Source organism: Anomalospiza imberbis, unplaced genomic scaffold (assembly GCF_031753505.1).
Source record: "Anomalospiza imberbis isolate Cuckoo-Finch-1a 21T00152 unplaced genomic scaffold, ASM3175350v1 scaffold_74, whole genome shotgun sequence".
NCBI classification, from domain to species: domain Eukaryota; kingdom Metazoa; phylum Chordata; class Aves; order Passeriformes; family Viduidae; genus Anomalospiza; species Anomalospiza imberbis.
This window is the reverse complement of record NW_027100356.1, coordinates 92,137-110,689: the sequence shown is the minus strand read 5'-3', so window position 1 is coordinate 110,689 and position 18,553 is coordinate 92,137. Positions and strand designations below refer to the sequence as shown.

General features: G+C 52.9%; 1 pseudogene; it reads right to left on the bottom strand.

Annotated features, from left to right (window-relative positions):
- The window catches only part of LOC137467677 (zinc finger protein 208-like), a 53,549-nt pseudogene that overhangs the window by 22,783 nt on the left and 12,213 nt on the right, over positions 1-18,553 (bottom strand).

Sequence of the window (18,553 nt, the reverse complement as noted above, 5' to 3'; positions counted from 1 at the left end):
GGCATGGGGACAGGGGCCGGAAACTGGGAGAGGGAGTAGGTCTGCAGGATTGGGACTGGGAATGGGACTGGAAAAAGGCGATAGGAGCCGAGAATCCATGACCTGGAATGGGACTGGAAATATGTGACAGGGACAATGAATGGGACCAGTAATGGGGACAGGGACCAGAAATGGGGACAGGGACCAAGAATGGGGACAGGGACCAAGAATGGAGACTGGGACTGACAGGGGGTACAGGGACACACAGGGCTGGCCAGGGAAACACAGAGGGGTGACAGGGAGTCATGGCAGGGGATAGGGAGGGGAGGGGACGTGCTGCCACCAGGAGACACATCAGGGGACAGTGTCACCACACCTGTGGTGTGATGCTGCCACCAGGGCACCTCCAGTGACACACAGTGCAGGGCCACGTGACCTCTGCATGTGGAAGTGAGCCTTGCCCTGTCCCCAGTCTGTCCCCAGGGGCGGTTGAGGTCCCCTGAATGCAGTGGCCCAGGGACACCCTGGTGACTGTCACTCACTTCTGGGCCACTTGTCGCCAGCTGAACAAGGTCCCCATCCTGCCCTGGTGGGTGGTGGCATTTGGCTGGGACACCACAGTGGTGACAGTGGGGCCGTGGTGACCGGAAGTGCATCAGGGACATGGCCAAATTGAAGGTGCTGGTGGCACTGTGGTAGCACAGATGGTGACACTGATGTTGTCCAAGTTCATGTCCCCATTCATGTTTGCCATGTTCCCACCCATGTCCATGTCCCCCCAGGTCCCTATCCATGGCTATGTGCCCATCCATGTTCCCCATGCCACTCTCCATGTCCCCCCATGTCCATGTCCCCCCATGGTCCTATGCATGTCATTGTTCCCCACATGCCCCAATCCATGCCTTAGTTCAACACCTTTATTTTTACCCCAGTTTCAGGGATCTCAAAGCGATGAACAGAAAACTTTTCCTTTCAAGGATAAATCAAAATAATTGATGTGTCCCTGCCAGCAGAGCACTCATGTGCTTGGGTGGGTGGGAAGAACCTTTTTTGGAGGGGTTTCCACCCAACTGTCTCCAAAATCGTGGGTTTTTCCCCAGACCATCCCCATTTGGCTGTGGAAGATGCCCATGGGGCAGAGAGAATGAAAACAATGGATTTTGTTGGAGAAGACCTCCAAGGCTATCCAGCATTGCTTGATGCCACCAGAAGGTGCAAAAAGTGAGATTTTTCTGGGGTCAGAAATCCACAAATCTGCTCTCCACAATGGATTTCTGATGTTGGTGCGTGGATGAGTTCAGGTGACCATAGGCAGCCAGGAGCATGTGGGGCCTCCAGGCAGGTGTTTTTCCAACACAGATCACCGGCACCATGGATCACCGGGGCTCTACCCACCAGGGGTCACTGGGGATCATCCAAAGCAGACTCTCCCGTGGGGGATTGTCAGGGTTTGCCTGCTTGCAATGACCCCAACAGTGTGATAGTCCTTGTTCCCCTAGCTCGGCAGCCGAAGAAGAGGTCTGGAACGCATGAAGCTGAGTTTTCAAGGTTGTTTATTTTTTCTTATCTAAAACTTTTTCTCTCTGACCTGCTGACGTCCGCCTAGTACAGAAGCCGTAGCAGTATCTGCTGAGTCCCGGGTGTCTCCCACACTATATACTGAAAACTACGTGTACCATGTTTATAGTTCCCGTACCAATACCTAAGATCTATGTTGGACAGTGTGTCCCTATCCTAAACCAATTGAAAAGTGTCACCATCACACCAAGACATGGAGGACGAGAAGAAGGGAAAGGAGGCTAGGACACGCCCAGATTCCTCCATCTCGTACCCCTGAATTACATTCTAAAAAACCCCAAAATTCTACTTTTCCACCCTGTGTCAATTCACCTATTACATTACTTAAACCCTTTTGGCTTGTAATTGCTCATGAAGAGTTGGCAGCCTCTCCCATGGGCTAGAATCAAAGCCACGGGTGTTTTTGACTTCTTGCCAAGCTCCCCGAGCCCCCTGCCAGGGTCTCAAGACAGCCAGGGCACCCAGAGGGATGTCTTGGACCCCGACAGGGGATGGAGATGGAGGAGTGCATAAAGCTCTTCCTGCACTCGGGGCTCTCTCAGGGCTTCCCTTACTGGTGGCTCCGTTGGTGTCTGAACAAGGTTGAACTCTGGGAGAAGCTCTTCCCACACTTGGGACACTGGTAGGGCCTCTCCCCAGTGTGGATACGATAATGCCTGATGAGGTTGGACTTTTGGTTGAAGCCCTTCCCACAGTCAGGGCAGCAGAAGGGCCTCTCCTCTGTGTGAATCCACTGGTGGTGGCGGAGATAGGCACTGCTCAGAAACCTCTTCTTGCATTGCTCACACTCATAGGGCCTCTCCCCTGAGTGGCTCCTCAGGTGGACAATCAGGCTGGAGCTGTGCCTGAACCTCTTCCCACACTCCTCACACAAGTAGGGCCTCTCTCTGTTGTGGCTCTTCATGTGGACCGTCAGGTGGCAGCTCTGGATGAAGCTCTTCCCACACTCCTCACACATGTAGAGCCGTTCCCCCGTGTGGCTCCTCTTGTGTCTGGTCAGTTCTGAGTTTGTCCTGAAGCTCTTCCCACACTCGGCACACTCATAGGGCAGTTCCCCTGTGTGGATTCTCCAGTGGCGGACAAGGTAGGATCTCCACCTGAAGCTCTTCTCACATTCTGAGCACTTGTGCAAATTCTCCCCTTCCTGGAGCTGGTCATGGACCCCCAGCTCTGAGCTCCTGCCATCTCCATGGCACACGGTGGCTCTCTCCTCCTCAGATCCCTGTGATCTGCTTTTGCAGCCCCTCCTCCTGCGGGATCTCAGGGGCTTTTCCTCCCCATTGGAGTCCTGCGCCGTGGAGCCTCTCAAAACAGCCTCTTCCATGAGGTTCTGTCGCGGGGATTTGTCCTCCCTGGTCTCCATGCTCAGATCCTCTTCTGGGGGAGGAAGGACAAGGAGAGGAGGGGATTTGCCTCTGTGCCACAGGGAAGGAGAAGGAGATTCCCCCAACGCATCCCCGGCAGGATGGTGTCGGCAGCAGGGTTGTCCTGTAGGCGAGGGCCTTGCTGGGCTGGGAGATAGAGCAGGAGAGAGGGGGAAAGGGGCAGTGACTTCTTCCTCCTCACCTGCATGGTGCTCCCGGGCCATCTTCCTCTTCCTCAGGGCCTCCTCCTCCTTCATCGGGCCAGAGTTTGGGAATGGCAAATCCTGGTTTGGGGAAAAACAAGGGATGATCCCATTGGGTTTCATGGTCCCACTGCCTGTCTCGATTTGAAAAGGCCAGTGTCTGCTAAGGAAGGTAGAAGCCTCCCTTGAAATGGCAAATGTAAACTCCATCCGAATTATTGGGATTTTGAAATGAGGGGGCTCCCAAGCAAAGATAAGGGAATAGGAATAACAGTTCTTGACTAGGAAAATTAAAATCAAAGTGCAGTAGTACAAACAAATCACAGACAGAGTCAGAATACAATCTGACACCCTGTTGGTCAGGCTGTTGGTAGCAGTCTGATAGAATGGTGGCTGCAGTCCTCCTGGAGGGACAGATGTGGTTCTGTTGAAGCAGTGATCCTGTAGAAGGGTTTCGTTTTATTCTGAAGGTCTAGTGGTGGTGTCGATGGGCCTGGTCTTCCTCTAGGAATCCAGTGGAAAAAGAGGCTGCTCCTCTGGGAATCCAGTGGGAGAAGGCTGCTCTGCTGTTTCAAATGTCAGATTATATCCAGGTAGGAGTGCTTGGCTCCTCCCACTGGGTGGAGCATCTCACAATGGGATGATGTAATTTTATCAGTCATGCAGTGACACTCAATGGCCCATTAACTGAAGATATTTCCCTGGACAGGGGATGGGTTGTGGAAGAGATAAAGAAAACGGCCCCACCTGGTTTTAACAGCTGGCCCATTAAGAGAAGATATCCCCCCCAGAGTTATGAGGGATGGGTCATGGAAGAGATAAAGAACACTGCTCCACCTGGTTTCAACAGATGGTGATAGAATACAAACTTCTGCTTACATCTTGCATTGCAACCTAAGGCACAGCAGGCCTTAGGGGGACACTGGCACAGGGGTGACGCTGGGATGAGGGGGGCACTGGGACAGGGGGTGACACTTGGGCTGAGGATCACGAGTGGGCTGAGCTATGAGAACATGGATATCTCCTTCCATGAGCAGTATTCCCACATTTCCATGCTGGACTGCAACCCACGGGGGAGGGTGCTCTGCACCTGGAATAATGGCCACCAGGTCATCTACAATTTCGCACTCTTCCACATCGTCAACATGGCTGGAGAGCTGGAACTGACATTCCCAAGGGAAGACACAATTCCTGGCTTTTATTTCTATGCTTCCACGCATTCCCTTTCCATCCACAGAATTACCGGGGGAAGCAATGAGGTGGAAATTCCCGGTTCTCAGCATGTCCTGAACTCAAATTCTATTGAATTCCCACTATTTCTGGCCCTTGTTGCATTTTTTGCTCATTTCCCCCCACTTTTTGTTTTCCATCTTTTTCCCCCCTTTTCCCATCTTTTTTTCTTTCTTCCTCCCTTCTCCCACTTTTCTCTTTTATCTCCCTCTTTTTCCCTTTTCCCCCTTATTTCCATTTCCCCAGCTTTTTTCTCTCTTTTTCCATTTCCCCCTCTATTTTCTTCTTTTCCCACTTTTATCCCTCTTTACCCCTATTGTTCAATTTTACCCCCATTTTTCCGTCATTCCTCCCTTTCCCCCCTTTTATTCCCCTTTTTTACCCCTTTTTTCCCAGCTCAATTGCTCTTTCCCACATTTTCTCCAAATTCCTCAATATTTTTCCCCTCCTCTTCCTCCTCCTCCTCGGTTCTTCTGGAATTCAGTGAGATTCAGGGTGGCTGGAGCAGCTCTGCCTTGGTTTTTTCCTTTTTTTGGGGGGGAATTTTGGGGCCAAATTCCATCTCTAGTTCGACAGCAAATTAAAAAAAATCTCTCTGGCCTTTGGTGGGATTTGATTACTTTTTCCCTTCCTTTTTTCTCTGTTTTGTAATAATTGTTTAAATATTTTTTTTAATTTCTCACCCCCAGGGTTGTTCTGATATTTTCCTGCTTTTTTCCACCTCTTTTTCCAAGAGGAAGAGGCAGAAAAGTGGGGGGAAAGGATGGAAAAGGGGAAAAGAAGGCAGGGATGGAGATGCTGTGATGATCCAGAGGGGATGGAGGATTTGGGATAACCCTGAAGATTTAGGATAATCCCAGGAACAGGCATGGGTCCTGCTGGAGACTGGGAATGGGCACGGATCACGCTGGAGACCAGGGATGAGCACTGATCCTATTGGAAAGCGGGAATGGGCACAAATCCCATTGGAGATTTGGAATGGGCACGGATCCTGGTCCTTGCACCGGAGGAGGAATTTGGGGAAGTGAGAGTGATCTCCCTCTGGCTCTGGGCAGCACTGGGAAAAAGCCCTGCAGGGTTTAATTGGTAATTTAATTGATAATTTAATTGGGAATGTAATTAGGAATTGCATCCACCACGGATGGGGGGTATCCAAGGAGCTGCAGCTATGGTGCTGTTGTCCAGTGAGAGGGCACAGGGACTGGGAACAGGACCAGGAATGGTGACAGGGACTGGGAATGGGACTGGGAATGGGGACAGGTACCGGAAACTGGGAGAGGGAGTGAGTTTGTGGGATTGGGACTGGGAATGAGACTGGAAATATGCGATAGGGACCAAGAGTCCATGACCTGGGATGGGACTGGAAATATGGGACAGGGACCAAGAATGGGGACAGGGACTGGGAATAGGGGAAAGGAACCAAGAATGGGACTGGGAAAAGGGACAGGGATTGGAAATGGGGACAGGGACTGAGAATGGGGACAGAGACCAAGAATGGGTAGGGGAATAGGGAGAGGAAAAGAAACTGACTGGGATTGGGACCAGCAATGGACACAGGGACTGGGAATTGGGACGGGAACCGGGATTGGAAACGTGAATGGGGACAGGGACTGGGAACAGGTCCAGGAATGGAGACTGGGACTGAAATACAGGACAGGAACAGGAAAAGGGACCAGGAATGGGGACAGAGATTGAGAATGGGATCAGGAATGTGGACGGGGACTGGGACTGGGAATAGGGACAGGGACAGGTACCAGGAAAGGGAACAGGAGTGGGAACAGGGACCTGTAATGGGGACAGGGACTGGGAATTGGATCTGGGATTGGGAATACTGGACAGGAACAGAGTAAGGAACGGGAATGGGGACAGGGACTGGGAATATGGGACCTGGATTGGGAATGAGACTGGAAAAATAAGACAGGGATTAGTAACGGGATCAATAATAGGGACTGGGAATGGGACAGGGAATACAGGACTGTCCTGACTTGTAGCATGTGTGTATTCTATTTCCCATCTGATAGAGGTGGGGTAGTTATCTTCTGTTAATTGGGCAGTTTTCTTTATCTCTTCCACAACCCATCCTCTCTCGGGGGAGATATCTTCTGTTAATGGGCCATAGAGTGTCACTGCATGACTGATAAAATTACATCATCCCATTGTGAGATGCTCCACTCAGGGGGAGAAGCCAAGCATTCGTACCTAAATATAACCTGACATTTGGAACACAAGAGCAGCCTTCTCCCACTGGATTCCCAGAGGAGCAGCCTCTTTTTCCACTGGATTCCCAGAGGAAGACCAGGCCCATCGACACCACCACTAGACCTTCAGAGGAAAACAACACTCTTCTACAAGATCACTGCTTCAACAGAACTACATCTGTCCTTCCAGGAGGACTGCAGCCACCATTCTATCAGACTGCTACCAACAGCCTGACCAACAGGGTGTCAGGTCGTATTCGGACTCTGTCAGTGGTTTGGGGTTTTTTTTGTACTATTTCATTTCTATATTTAATTTTCCCAGTAAAGAACTCTTATTCCTTTTCCCATACCTTTGCCTGAGAGCCCCTTAATTTCAAAATCACAATAATTCAGAGAGTGGGGGTTTACATTTCCATTTCAAGGAAGGCTCCTGCCTTCCTTAGCAGACACCTGTCTTTTTAAACCAAGACAGATTTTGTCACACAACATGAGGCCCAAGGGCATTGGGAGAAAAAGGGGAAAAAGGAATAACAGTTCTTGACTAACCTAATTTTTGTCTGCTGGTATAGAAACCTCGTTAAGTGCCACCATGTGGTCCAGCCTACCCTGGTTTGGGTGGAACGTGGTCGTGGCTATATTTCTCCCATTTGCAGGCCATTATCTAAAAACAAATCCTATAACTAAGGCTTCTGTGGCTGTTATCCAGTTTGCTTTATGGGTTAATAAGGTGAGGGATTCATGGATTTTTTAACTTCCTCTAGAAGGCAGGCACCCAGATTCAAAGCTACCACACAATAACTGTATATTTTTGGGGTTACTTTAATAATGGTACCTACTGTAAAGAAATTCCACTGGGGGAAATTCTCTCCCTACCCTTCAACCAGCCCTTTGCATCTGCCCCACCAGTTTTCAAAGGGTTCCAGTCTTCTCTAAATGCTAATGATATCACACAGTTGTTGGTGTAGCTGATATGCCTGTCCTATTTAGCATTCAGAGATAAGGGAAGGTAGACTTGGATAACCACCCTGACCCCTACCTCAGAAAGCAGGGGTGCTGCCACAGAATCTGACATTGCCCTGAGGACTAGAGATGCTGCCCCAGAACCTGACCTTGCCCCACAACTGTTGTGATCCGCTTAGAGGAGCAGGGTGTCGTGGTGATTCGTTAACTGGTGAAACAGAGTATGAATTTAACAGGCTAGAAATCCATTTGGATTTAGGTGAAATGTGCCGCTTTGAGCTTGCTAGCATAAGTAAAATATGCTGTTTAGTCTGGTAGCTCTGCTGCCCTAGCTGACGCAAAAGAATGCGAATTTCTAAGCTGAAGAGATAAGAGAGGCTCCTCGAACCCTGAAACAGACAGGGCAGCGTGACCCAGGAGTTCTTTCTGTACTTTCTGATAAAAATCTGGCTACCAGTGTAACTAGCTGGAAGTGTAATGTGAAATCAGTAGAATGAATATGCATGACCCTCATGTGAAACACTATGCATATGTAAACTAGTAAAGAGGGTGAAAAAGGGATCTGGAGTTCTCAGGGATGTGCATGTCCTTTGAAGGGGAACAATCCCCACATGAGTCCAGGCTGTAATAAACATTCCTTACAAATCTTTATGGCAATTGTGGGGCTTTGAGTTTTCATCCGCGTTTCATGGGAGCCCCAGGAAGGTGCAGAGGAAGTCACGGCCCATTTTCACCTCTCTCCGGCTCCATCTGCCAGCCCAGAGTGGCTCCCGGCTACAGGGCAACCCCACTGCCAACTCCATCCTGACAGGGATGGATTGGAAAAATCTCTTTCTCCTTTCCTGTCGCATAAAAATAAATCTCCTTCCCTCCTTCCTTCCTTCTGTCTTTCTGTCTTTTTTTCCCCCTTTTTCTTGTTCCTTCCTCTCCTTGTCTTTCCTCCCCCAGACAAGGAGCTGAGGATGGAGACCAGGGAGAACAAATCCCTGTGGCAGAACCTTGTAGAAGAGGCTGTTTTGAGAGGCTTGACAGTGTAGGAATTCAGTGGGGACAAAAAGCCCCAGAGATCCCAAATGAGGAGGGGCTCCAAACCCAGCCCAGGGAGCCTTGAGAAAGAAAGGCCCTCCCTTGGCCAGGAAAGCAGCCGGAGACCCAGATGCAGCTCGCAGCTGGTGGTCCCTGAGCAACTTCATGGCAAGGAGAATCCGAACAAGTGCTTGGAATGTAAGAAGAGCTTCAGTCAGTGCTCCAGCCTCCTCGCACACCTTCGGGTGCATGTGGATGGGACCCTCTTTGAGCAGGACCAGATTTGAGCCAGAATATCGGGATTCCCAGAGCCAGGCAGGTGATTGCACCTGGCACATCCCCCACCGACCTGGAGATGCTGCAAGTCCAGTACAGGGAGAGCAGGGGTGAGTAGGAGGAGCCAGGGGTTGGAGGGATCCCTGGAAACAGGGGTATTTGTGGGGCTGGGATGGAAGTTGTCCTCCTGCTCCTCACCATCCTGGGCTTCCCAGAGCCCAGTCACTCCCCGTTTGATCCCAGTTGTCCTCAGCATGGTTCCAATTGCCTCCTGTTGCTCCCAGTGTGATACCAGGGGCCTCTAGAATTGTCCCAGCCACTCCCTGTATGATCCCAATCTCTTCCACCAGGGTCCCAGTCACACCTAGCTGCCCTCAGTATAGACCCAATCACTCTCTCTTGCTCCCAGTTGCCTCCATCATGGTCCCAGTTGTTCCCAGGATGGTCCCTGTTGCTCCCAGTGTGGCCCCTGTCAACCCCCAACAGGGTTTCGGACACTCCCAAGATATCCCAGTTGCCCTCAGCATGCTTGGAGTCATTCCCAGTCACCCCCAGTATGATCTCCATATGATGCCAGGAGAGCCCAGTCACTTCCAGCAGGAGCCCAAAGCTCATGGAACACCTGGAGGATCCATCCGGAGGAGGGTCCCTACAAGTTCCCTGGCTGCAGGAAGAGCCCCAAGGAACGCAGGTCCCACCAGAGCCACCACCCAAAGTAGGAGGTGGAGACAGCGCTGCAGCCTGGGGCCTGGGACCACCAGGAGGGCCTGCAGACCTCCACCCCAGCAAGTGCCTCACACAGCCCCTCATCCTGTCCCCAAAATGCCACTCTTGGCATCCCTCATCCCTCTCTGCAGTCCCCCCTCCAACATCTGCAGACCTCTGGGAAGAACCCAAAGGGATGGAAGTGCCCAAAACGCTGCTGAAGTGCTGGAACTGCTCCCAGCTGTGGATGTTCCTGTCCACAGACCTTTCCTGATCAGTGCCATGGGGGGCTGGGAAGGGGTTTAGGGGATCCCGAGGGGATTGGAAGGGGTTTTTGGTAGCTCTTGGGGTCATTATTTGTTCTGGGAGGGGGTGTAGAGGACTTTTGAGGGGTCTATGGGGTCTTTTTGTAAGTACTGGAAGGGCTGTGCAGCTTGTATATAACCTGAATCATACCTTTTTATACCTATACAACCTGAATCATAACTTTTATGCCTATATAACATGATGTAAATAACTTTCTATGTAATGTAATGGCTAATATATGGTTAACTAGTTCCTTAATGCTGAATAGACAAAGAAGGAAGATAAAAAATTGCCAGGTGGATAGCTTTAGAGATAGATAGGGATAGTACTAATGAGAAATTGCCAAGCACAAAGCCAATTAGCCACAAAATAAACTATTTAGGCTGGTTAGGACCAGACACACCAAGGGACACTGTAACTGCACGTGCTCCAAAGACAAAGCTGAAAAGTTCAGATGTGTAGAAGACCTTGGAAGTCTTCACCAAAGACCCCTGCTAACCCCAGAACTGGGGAGGCGCAAGGGCAGCGCAAAAGAACTATCTAATAACCATGAGCTCATACAATGTAAATGAGTTCCCATGCATAAGTGATGATGTTGGAGTGACACAGTGACACTGAGCAACACTTACTCTATAAATATACCACAGCACGGGACAAAGGTGGGTGACTTGGGTGCAGAAATCCCCTCACCACCAGCGCTGCAATAAACAAATACCTGCTCTATAGACACCGGTCTGTGGGGATTTATTTCCAGCCTGTCTTTCGGGCATCAGCCCAAAAGGATGGAATTTCCCACCCAGGGTCCCCACCGAGCCCCAGTTTGCATCTGCAGCCACCAGTTTTCCCAGTTTGCCTCTCCTTTTCCTCGGGCCGGGTTCCCCCCGCCCCCAGCGGGTGGGAGCAGCCGAGAGCCCCGCGCTGCCCATCCCGACCTGTCCCGGCTCCATCCCCGCTCCTGCCGCGGGCTGGGAGGGCTTCGGGAACGGGGCAGGAGGAATGGGGATGGCGGAGTGGTGATGGAGAAGCAGCGGGACATGTGCTGGAGGGATTAAGAAAAGGTAGAGGAGGAGGAGGCGTGGAGGAGGAGGAGGAAGAGGAGGAGGAGTGGGAGGAAGAGCTGGGATAGAGGAGGAGGAGGAGGAAGTGGAAGAGGGGACACCACACGGTCCAGCCCTCGCTGTGTCCGCAGCCCTCCCGCCCCCTGGGGCATTGTCCCCCCCTCTGTGTCGCAGGTGACCGCGGGGGGGGAGCTCGTCCAAATATCCTGGGGACTCCGTGGGAGGGTATTTTTAAGGGGGGCGGGGATTTTTGGAGCTCGAAGGACTCCAAAGCTAAGCCGCAAACGGCCTTAGGGGAGATTCTGGGGGTGTCCCGGGAGGTTGTTTTTTCGTGGAGGAGGGCAGGAGGGGGGAGAACTCTGGGACACCGAAGTGTGCAGCCCAGAGAGAGGAGACCCCCAGGACTGAGCCCGGAGAGGGGAACACCCTGGCGAGTGGGAAGCCCAGGAGCTCCCTGCAGCCTGAAGCAGTCAGGGGAAAGGGGAGCACTGGGAGCCCAAGAGCCCCGGCATCGCTAAGTGGGAGCCCAGAGAGGGGGAGCCAGGGAACCCCCAGGGGCTGCAGGGAACCCCCAGCAGCACAGAGAAGGGGGAGCCCACGAAGCCCAAGGTCGGGAGAGCAGAAAGGGGGGACCCTAGGGATTCCTGGGACCCGTGAATGCCTGGAGAGGGTGGGGACCCCAGAGAGGGGAACCCTCAATACACGCAGGACCCCCAGAAGTCCAAAGGGGAGAGACCAGAGAGGACAAACTCCTGGAGAGGTTTTTTTTGGAATGATCATGAGCCATTTAAGTCTTGAGTGGCTCAATGTTGGTATTTCTGGAGTTTTGTCAGCTAAATCTTGGTAGTCAGAAGGCTTTTATGGACACAAAATGTCTGGTGATGTTAGCGTCAGGATCCACACAAAATCAGAATTGATTGTATATGAAGGTGTTTTATTGAAGCGCGCGGAAGCCCGGGGGTGAGATCCCAGATCTGGGCTTCAACGATACACCCGAATCGGTAGCTAGTAACCCCTTCTACTCTTCCCCCCCTCCCCCAATTAATTATTAAACTTATATTGTTCCATTCTAGTTCCCATTCCCACACAGGTGCAGTTTCGCTTGACCTACTGAAGACTATGCTTGATTTGCTGAAGACCATGCTTGATTTGGTTAGGACAATCACTGTAACAGGGCTATCATTCACTCCCAAGGCCTGGCTGTCCTGCTGGTCCAGGCCTGTTCCTTCTACCTGCCTGCTCTAGCCACCACCAACCCCCCTCCCCCGATACAGTTTAGAAATCATTCCTATGATTTCAATTCTAAGCTACTAAATTTAACCCTTACTCTGTCAGTGACTTCTAGAGTCACTTGGGCTGGAAGAATCCCCAATCAAACACTCTCACAGCTTGTTTTCCCCCAAACCAGGATTTCTTATTCCCAAACCTTGGCTGGATGGAGGAGGAGGTCGTGAGGAAGAGGAAGATGCCTGAGAGCCCCAGGCAGGTGAGGAGGAAGTCAGTGCCCCTTTCCCACTCTCTCCTGCTCCATCTCCCACCCCATCGTGGCTCCTGGCTGCAGGACAACCCCGCTGCCAATGCTGTCCTGCTGGGGATGCCTTGGAGAGATCTCCTTGGTGTTCCCTGAGGCAAATCCTATCCTCTCCTTGTCCTTCCTCCCCTAGACCAGGAGCTGAGGATGGAGACCAGAGAGGACAAATCCCTGCAGAAGAACCTCGTGGAAGAGGTTGTTTTGAGCAGCTCCATGGCAGAGGAATCCAATGAGGAGGAAAAGCCCCGGAGATCCCACATGAGGAGGGGCTGCAAACGCAGATCACGGGGATCCAAGGAGGAAAGACCCACTGTGGGCCCAGGTGGTGACAGCTCAGATCTGGGGGTCCGTGAGCAGCCCCAGCATGGGGAGAAGCTCCACAAGTGCTCAGAATGTGGGAAGAGCTTCAGGTGGAGATCCTATCTCCTTGCCCACCTTCGGGTGCACACAGGCGAGCGGCCCTACGCGTGTGGGGAATGTGGGAAGAGGTACCGGCACGGCTCCCACCTCCTCTACCACCAGCGGGTGCACACGGGTATACGGCCCTATAAGTGCTTGGAATGGGGGAAGAGCTTCAGCAAGAATTCCCACCTGCTCTCGCACCAGAAGATCCACACGGGGGAACGCGGCTACCCCTACAACTGTGGGGAATGTGGGAAGAGCTTCAGAGACAGCTCCGGCCTCCTCACCCACCGGCGCATGCACACCGGGGAACGGCCCTACACGTGCTTGGAATGTGGGAAGAGCTTCAGCGTTCAGTCCAATCTGACCTCCCACCAGAAGATCCACACTGGGGAACGGCCCTACGAGTGTTCCGAGTGTGGGAAAAAGGCTCGGAGCAGTTCGGATCTCCTCAAGCACCAGCGCACACACACAGGGGAGAAGCCCTTCCGCTGCCCCGACTGCGGGAAGGGCTTCACCCGCAACTTCAGCCTCCTCACCCACCGGCGCATCCACACTGGGGAAAGGCCCTTTGAGTGTCCCAAGTGTGGGAAGAGCTTCTCCAGGAGCTGTCACTTGACCAAACACCAACAGAGCCACCGGTAAGGGAAGCCTTGTGAGGGCCCCAACTGCAGGAGGAGCTTTGTCTGCTGCTCCAACTCCATCCCTCACCAGAGGACACCCGTACAGCAGAGCCCTGGTGACCCACATTCCTATGATCCATGTTGGGAAGACACCTGGCTGGTGCCCTCCGTGTCCTCTTGGTTCTCCATGGGCACCTGGATGAACACAGGGGCAGGAACATCCATTAGGACAGAGACTAACATCAGGAATTCATTGGAAAGAGGAGATTTTTTGCCTTTAAACTGCAAAAAGTCTCACCTGCTCTGTCCAGTCATTTCTTCTGATAGCATCAAGCAGCACTGGATCATCTTGGAGCCTCTCATGGCACAGCATGGCTGCTTTTGGGCTGTCAGCACCTGCCCAGAGCTGTGGATGGGGCCTGTGGGGGCAACTGGGGCCATACTGGTGGTGCTGGGAGGCCCCCAGATGGGAGTCAAGGGAACTTGGTGAGTGGGGAGGGCGGGGGGAGGGGGGGGTGATGGGAAATGTGGGTAAGGGGGAAGAAAAGAAGGGTGGGATCCCCAAAAGGAGTGAGGGAGGAATGGGATCCCCCAAACCAGGAGCAGGGGTGGGAGTTGGGGATTCAGGGCACGATAGGAAAGGTGGGGGAGAAGAGATAAAAGAGAGGGCTTTGGACTGAAGCCTTTTTGGGACTACCTAAAATGAGAGGCCAGACAAGATTAAGGGAATAAAAAGCAGTTGTATTTATTGAAGGGCCTTCAGGTACATTTCAGGCAGACAAAGGCCCCCAGGGGCTACACCCAAGAATGGATGACAGGTCACAGGTTTTCATGCTTTTATAAGTTTGGTCAATTTGCATAGTGGGGGTTAATCTTCCAATTATAGCTTCAGGTAAGGAAGTAATTTACCCCAAATTTGCTACCCTCCAAATCACTGTTGTTTACTTTTGTGGGGACCTGAAACAGTGAGGCATCCTTGATTCCCAGGCCTGGAGAGGAACTGTTTTGTCTGACGAGAATGGGAAAGCAGCAGTGAACATCCTATATGGAGTGTAGTTATACACTAAAGAATTGCAGGATTACAAATATATGAAAAAATATATAAAAGCTAAAATTGCTAAGGCATCAATGGCAGTTCAGAAGCATAAAAGGATTCATGACTCCTTGCTAAAAGATTTAGCTAGAGAGCAAGATGAGAGAGACAAATTTCTTCAAAATTTGGTTAACTCCTTCCAAAAACATTCCGATGGAGAGCAAAATGAGAGAGCAAAATTGGAATCTCTGCTGAATGTGGAATGAGACCTTAGCAGACAAATGCACCTTGGGCTACTTAAGGCTGCAGAGTGGGAGAATGCATTGAGAGAGACGTTGGGTACATGGACAGGGATGAGGAGCCAGCGGGGTGAGCACAAGGACATGGACAGCGGGTCAGATGAGGAAGAGCTGGGAAAGTGCAGGAAGAATTAGCGTGTGAAAGGGAGAGGTGAGCTCAGGCTTGGAAACTTTTAGAAGCAAAGAGAGTGAATAGGCCAGGACAGGAATCGGTAGGATGAGGAGGATGAGGAGAAGGAGAAAAAGACAGAAGTGTGAGACAAGGAGACAAAGCTGGAGAAGTGGCTGTGGCAGAGGAGGGAGAGCCAGGAGAGCAGGCAGTGGAAGAAAGAGAAGAGGCACCTAAGGAAAAGGGAGAGGCTGTGGAAGGGCAGGCAGAGACAGCAGAAGTGTGGGCAGCAGCTGCTGGGGAGCAGGAAGAAGTTACAGAAGAGAAAGTGCAGGACTTTCTCCTTAGGAAAATTTATCCTTAGGACATTTATCCTTCATCTCCTTAGGACATTTAACCTTAGGAAAACCCCTGGGGTGTCCTGTGCAGGGCCAGCAGTTGGACTTGATGACCCTTGTGCATCCCTTCCAGTTCAGGATATTCCATTACCCATTGGAAATCCCTGGAGGGAGAGCCATGTGCTAAAGCACCAAGGGCAGTTCCTGGCTCCTGGGCAAGAAGCAGCTGCCAGCTGCCTGCTTTGCAGTTAGAAATCTCCATGCAAACGTTTTGGGTTTCTATGTTCTGAAAGGTGGCACTGCCTGCAGAGCAGTGTGTGGGCCTTTGGTTCAGCACTCTTTGTGTCTAGAGTTGAGCCAGGAATGTGCCATGGTGGGGTGCTCCTTTCCTACAGCCACTTCCATACCGGGACCAGACCTGGAATGTGGGGAGCAAGCTCCAGATCCAAGCACCATGCCATCAAACCACAGAATATTAAAGTATCTCCTCGGGAGTGCCAGAGGAAGGGGAAATTTGGGGCAAGGGGGGACATAGCAACACCCCAAAAAGCCCCCCAGATTATCCCTCTGTCCTCCCCAAACCGGCCCACGTTCACCCTATAACCCATCAACCCCCAAACCACCTCCATCACCTTTCACCCATCATCATCACCCCGTAACCCATCACCCCCCATCCATGATCATCCCCACCCATCATAATCACCCCTAAAGTCACCACCCCTCACCCATCATAATCATCCCAAATTCATCACCCCCCCACCTATCTTCATTACCCCCACCTATCCCCCCATAACCTATCACCCCCCAAACCATCCCTAGAACCCCACACCCACTCTCATCACCCTAAAAATCATAACCCCTACCTATAGTCACCCCAAAATCCCTCAGTCCCCACCCATAATCACCCCAAAATCCACACCCCACCCCTTAACCCCTCGCTCCCCAATCCGTACCCCCTCACCTGCCCCATTCTGCACCCCCAGCTCTGCCCTGGCCCTGCTGTGGCTGTGTCCCCTCCTCCTGCCCACGGAGCGCAGGTACAGCTGCAGGGGTGGCCTCATCCTCTCGTGTCCCCTCAGGTCCCTGTGGCTTCTTGGGCCCCTTGGAGGGGGCACAAACACCCTCCGGAACAGCGTGCTGGCCTTGGGGACACCCCGTCACCTCCCCTGTCACCGTCGGTGTTGGGGTGGCTGTAGGAGCGTTTCCAGCAGCGTTTCCCTGCAGCTGCACTCAGCGCCGGCTCTCTCGGACCCCCCCTGCTTTAGAGGTCCCCTCTGGGGGAGGTGGCAGTTGCAGTGTGCCACCTGCAGGTCTTCAGTAGGGCGGGGGGCTTGGTGGCTGGGGGGGCTTCCACCTCCATCAGTTCTGCAGGGGGAGTAGAGTTTGGGGGGTTCAGGGGCTGGATTTAGGGGCCGGTGGGATGGGGGGAGTCATTTTGGGGGTTGTATTTGGGGCTGGTGGGATTGGGAGAATCATTTTGGGGGTTGAATTTATGACTGATGGGATAGGGAGAAAAATTTTGGGGGGCTCCGGGGCTGCATTTGGGGGTGGTGGGACGCGGAGAGGTATTTTGGGGTTGGATTTTGGGTTGGTGGGACAGAGGAGGCATTTTGAGGGCTGAATTTGGGAGTGATGGGATGGGGAGAATAATTTGGGGAGGTTCAGGGGCTGGATTTTGGGGTGGTGGGGGAGGCACCCCCAATCTGGCATCCCCACATTGAAAAGTGCCAATTGGTGGGGTCCCAAATCCCCAAGGTGTCCCTGCACACCTGGGGATCCCAAGTTTTTGGATTCTCCTGCCCACCCAGGGGGTCGCCACCCAGTGGGTGCCCATGCCAGCTCCCGCAGCATGCCAGTGTCCAGCTGGGATCCTTCTGGACCAGTGTCCATCGAGAGTGGGATCCATGGCTCTTGTCTGTGTCCATCTGGACCAGTGTCCAATCTCTCCTGCCCCATCCGTCCCAGACTCCCCGGCCGGGGCTGCTCCTCACTGCAGAGTGGACAAGATCCACGGTCAGTCCCAAGATGACTGTAAACCCCCTCCTACCAACCCCACCAGGCCACCCACCTTGAGCCCTGGGGCCACCAGTGTCCCCTGGAAGCCGGGCCAGCTGTGGATCTCCTGGAAGAGGAGATTGAGAGTCTTTGGCTGGGGACTTGAGGCTGTCTAGGATGGTGAGCACCTAATCCATGTGGCATGGGGACACAGCTGGGGACACAGCTGGGGACACGACTGGGGGGACAGGGGTGGGGGGTGAAGGGGTTAAGGGGTGGGGAGAGGGTTGGAGGGTGGGATGCACCCAAAAATTTGCCAAAGTCAAAGGGGAGGGCACCCCAAAATGGGGGAAAATGGGAAAGACAGAAAGGATCCAAAATAGGGGGGAACAGACCCTAAATTGGGAAGTGACCCAAAATGGGGAAAGGACCTGAATGACGGCGAAAGGATCCAAAATTGGGAGGAAAAGACACAAAATAGGGAGAAGGGACACAAAAGGGGGAGAAAGGATCCAAAAGAAGGGGAAGGTCCCAAAGTTGGGGGGGAGGACCTAAAATCAGAGGACAAAGGGTGTTGTGGGATGTCATTGGGTGTCACAGGGTGCCATGGCACGTCCCTAGCTATAGCGGAGCGGGCGCAGATGCTCAGCACCAGCAGCAGCCACGGGAACAACCTGAAGGTCACAGGGTCACCCTGCAGGACACAGGGACACCCTGTAGGACATGGCCCTGGGGCTTTGGGGATTTTGGTGCCACCAGGGGCAGGGGACAGGGACATCAGAGGAGGGACAGGGGCACATGGAAGGGTTCAGGGACACATAGGGGAGATGGGGACGTTAACTGACAGCGAGGACTGGGACACCCAGAGGGGTGGCAGGGAGTTGTGGTGGGGAAGGGGGACAAACAGAGCAGACGGGACGCAATGCCACCAGGACACACATCAGGGGACAACGTCGCCACAACTGTATGGACACTGCCATCAGGACGCCTCTGGTGACACCCAGCATGGGGCCATGTGGGCCCCCAGGTGACACTAACCCTTGCCCTGTCCCCAGCAGCGGTTGGGGCCCCCTGAGCGAAGTGGCCCTGGGACACCCTGGTGGCAGTCACTCGCTTCTGGGACACTTGTCACCAGCTGAACAAGATCCCTGCCCTGCCCTGGTGGGTGGTGACATTTGGCTGGGACACTGCAGTGGTCACAGTGGGGACACGGTGGCAGAAGCTGCAACAGACTGTGCCTGGCCATAGCTTACAGGAAGCTGCTGGTGGCACAGGTGGTGGCAATGATGCTGTCGTAGTTCATGTCCCAATCCATGTTTCCCATGTTGCCGCCCATGTCC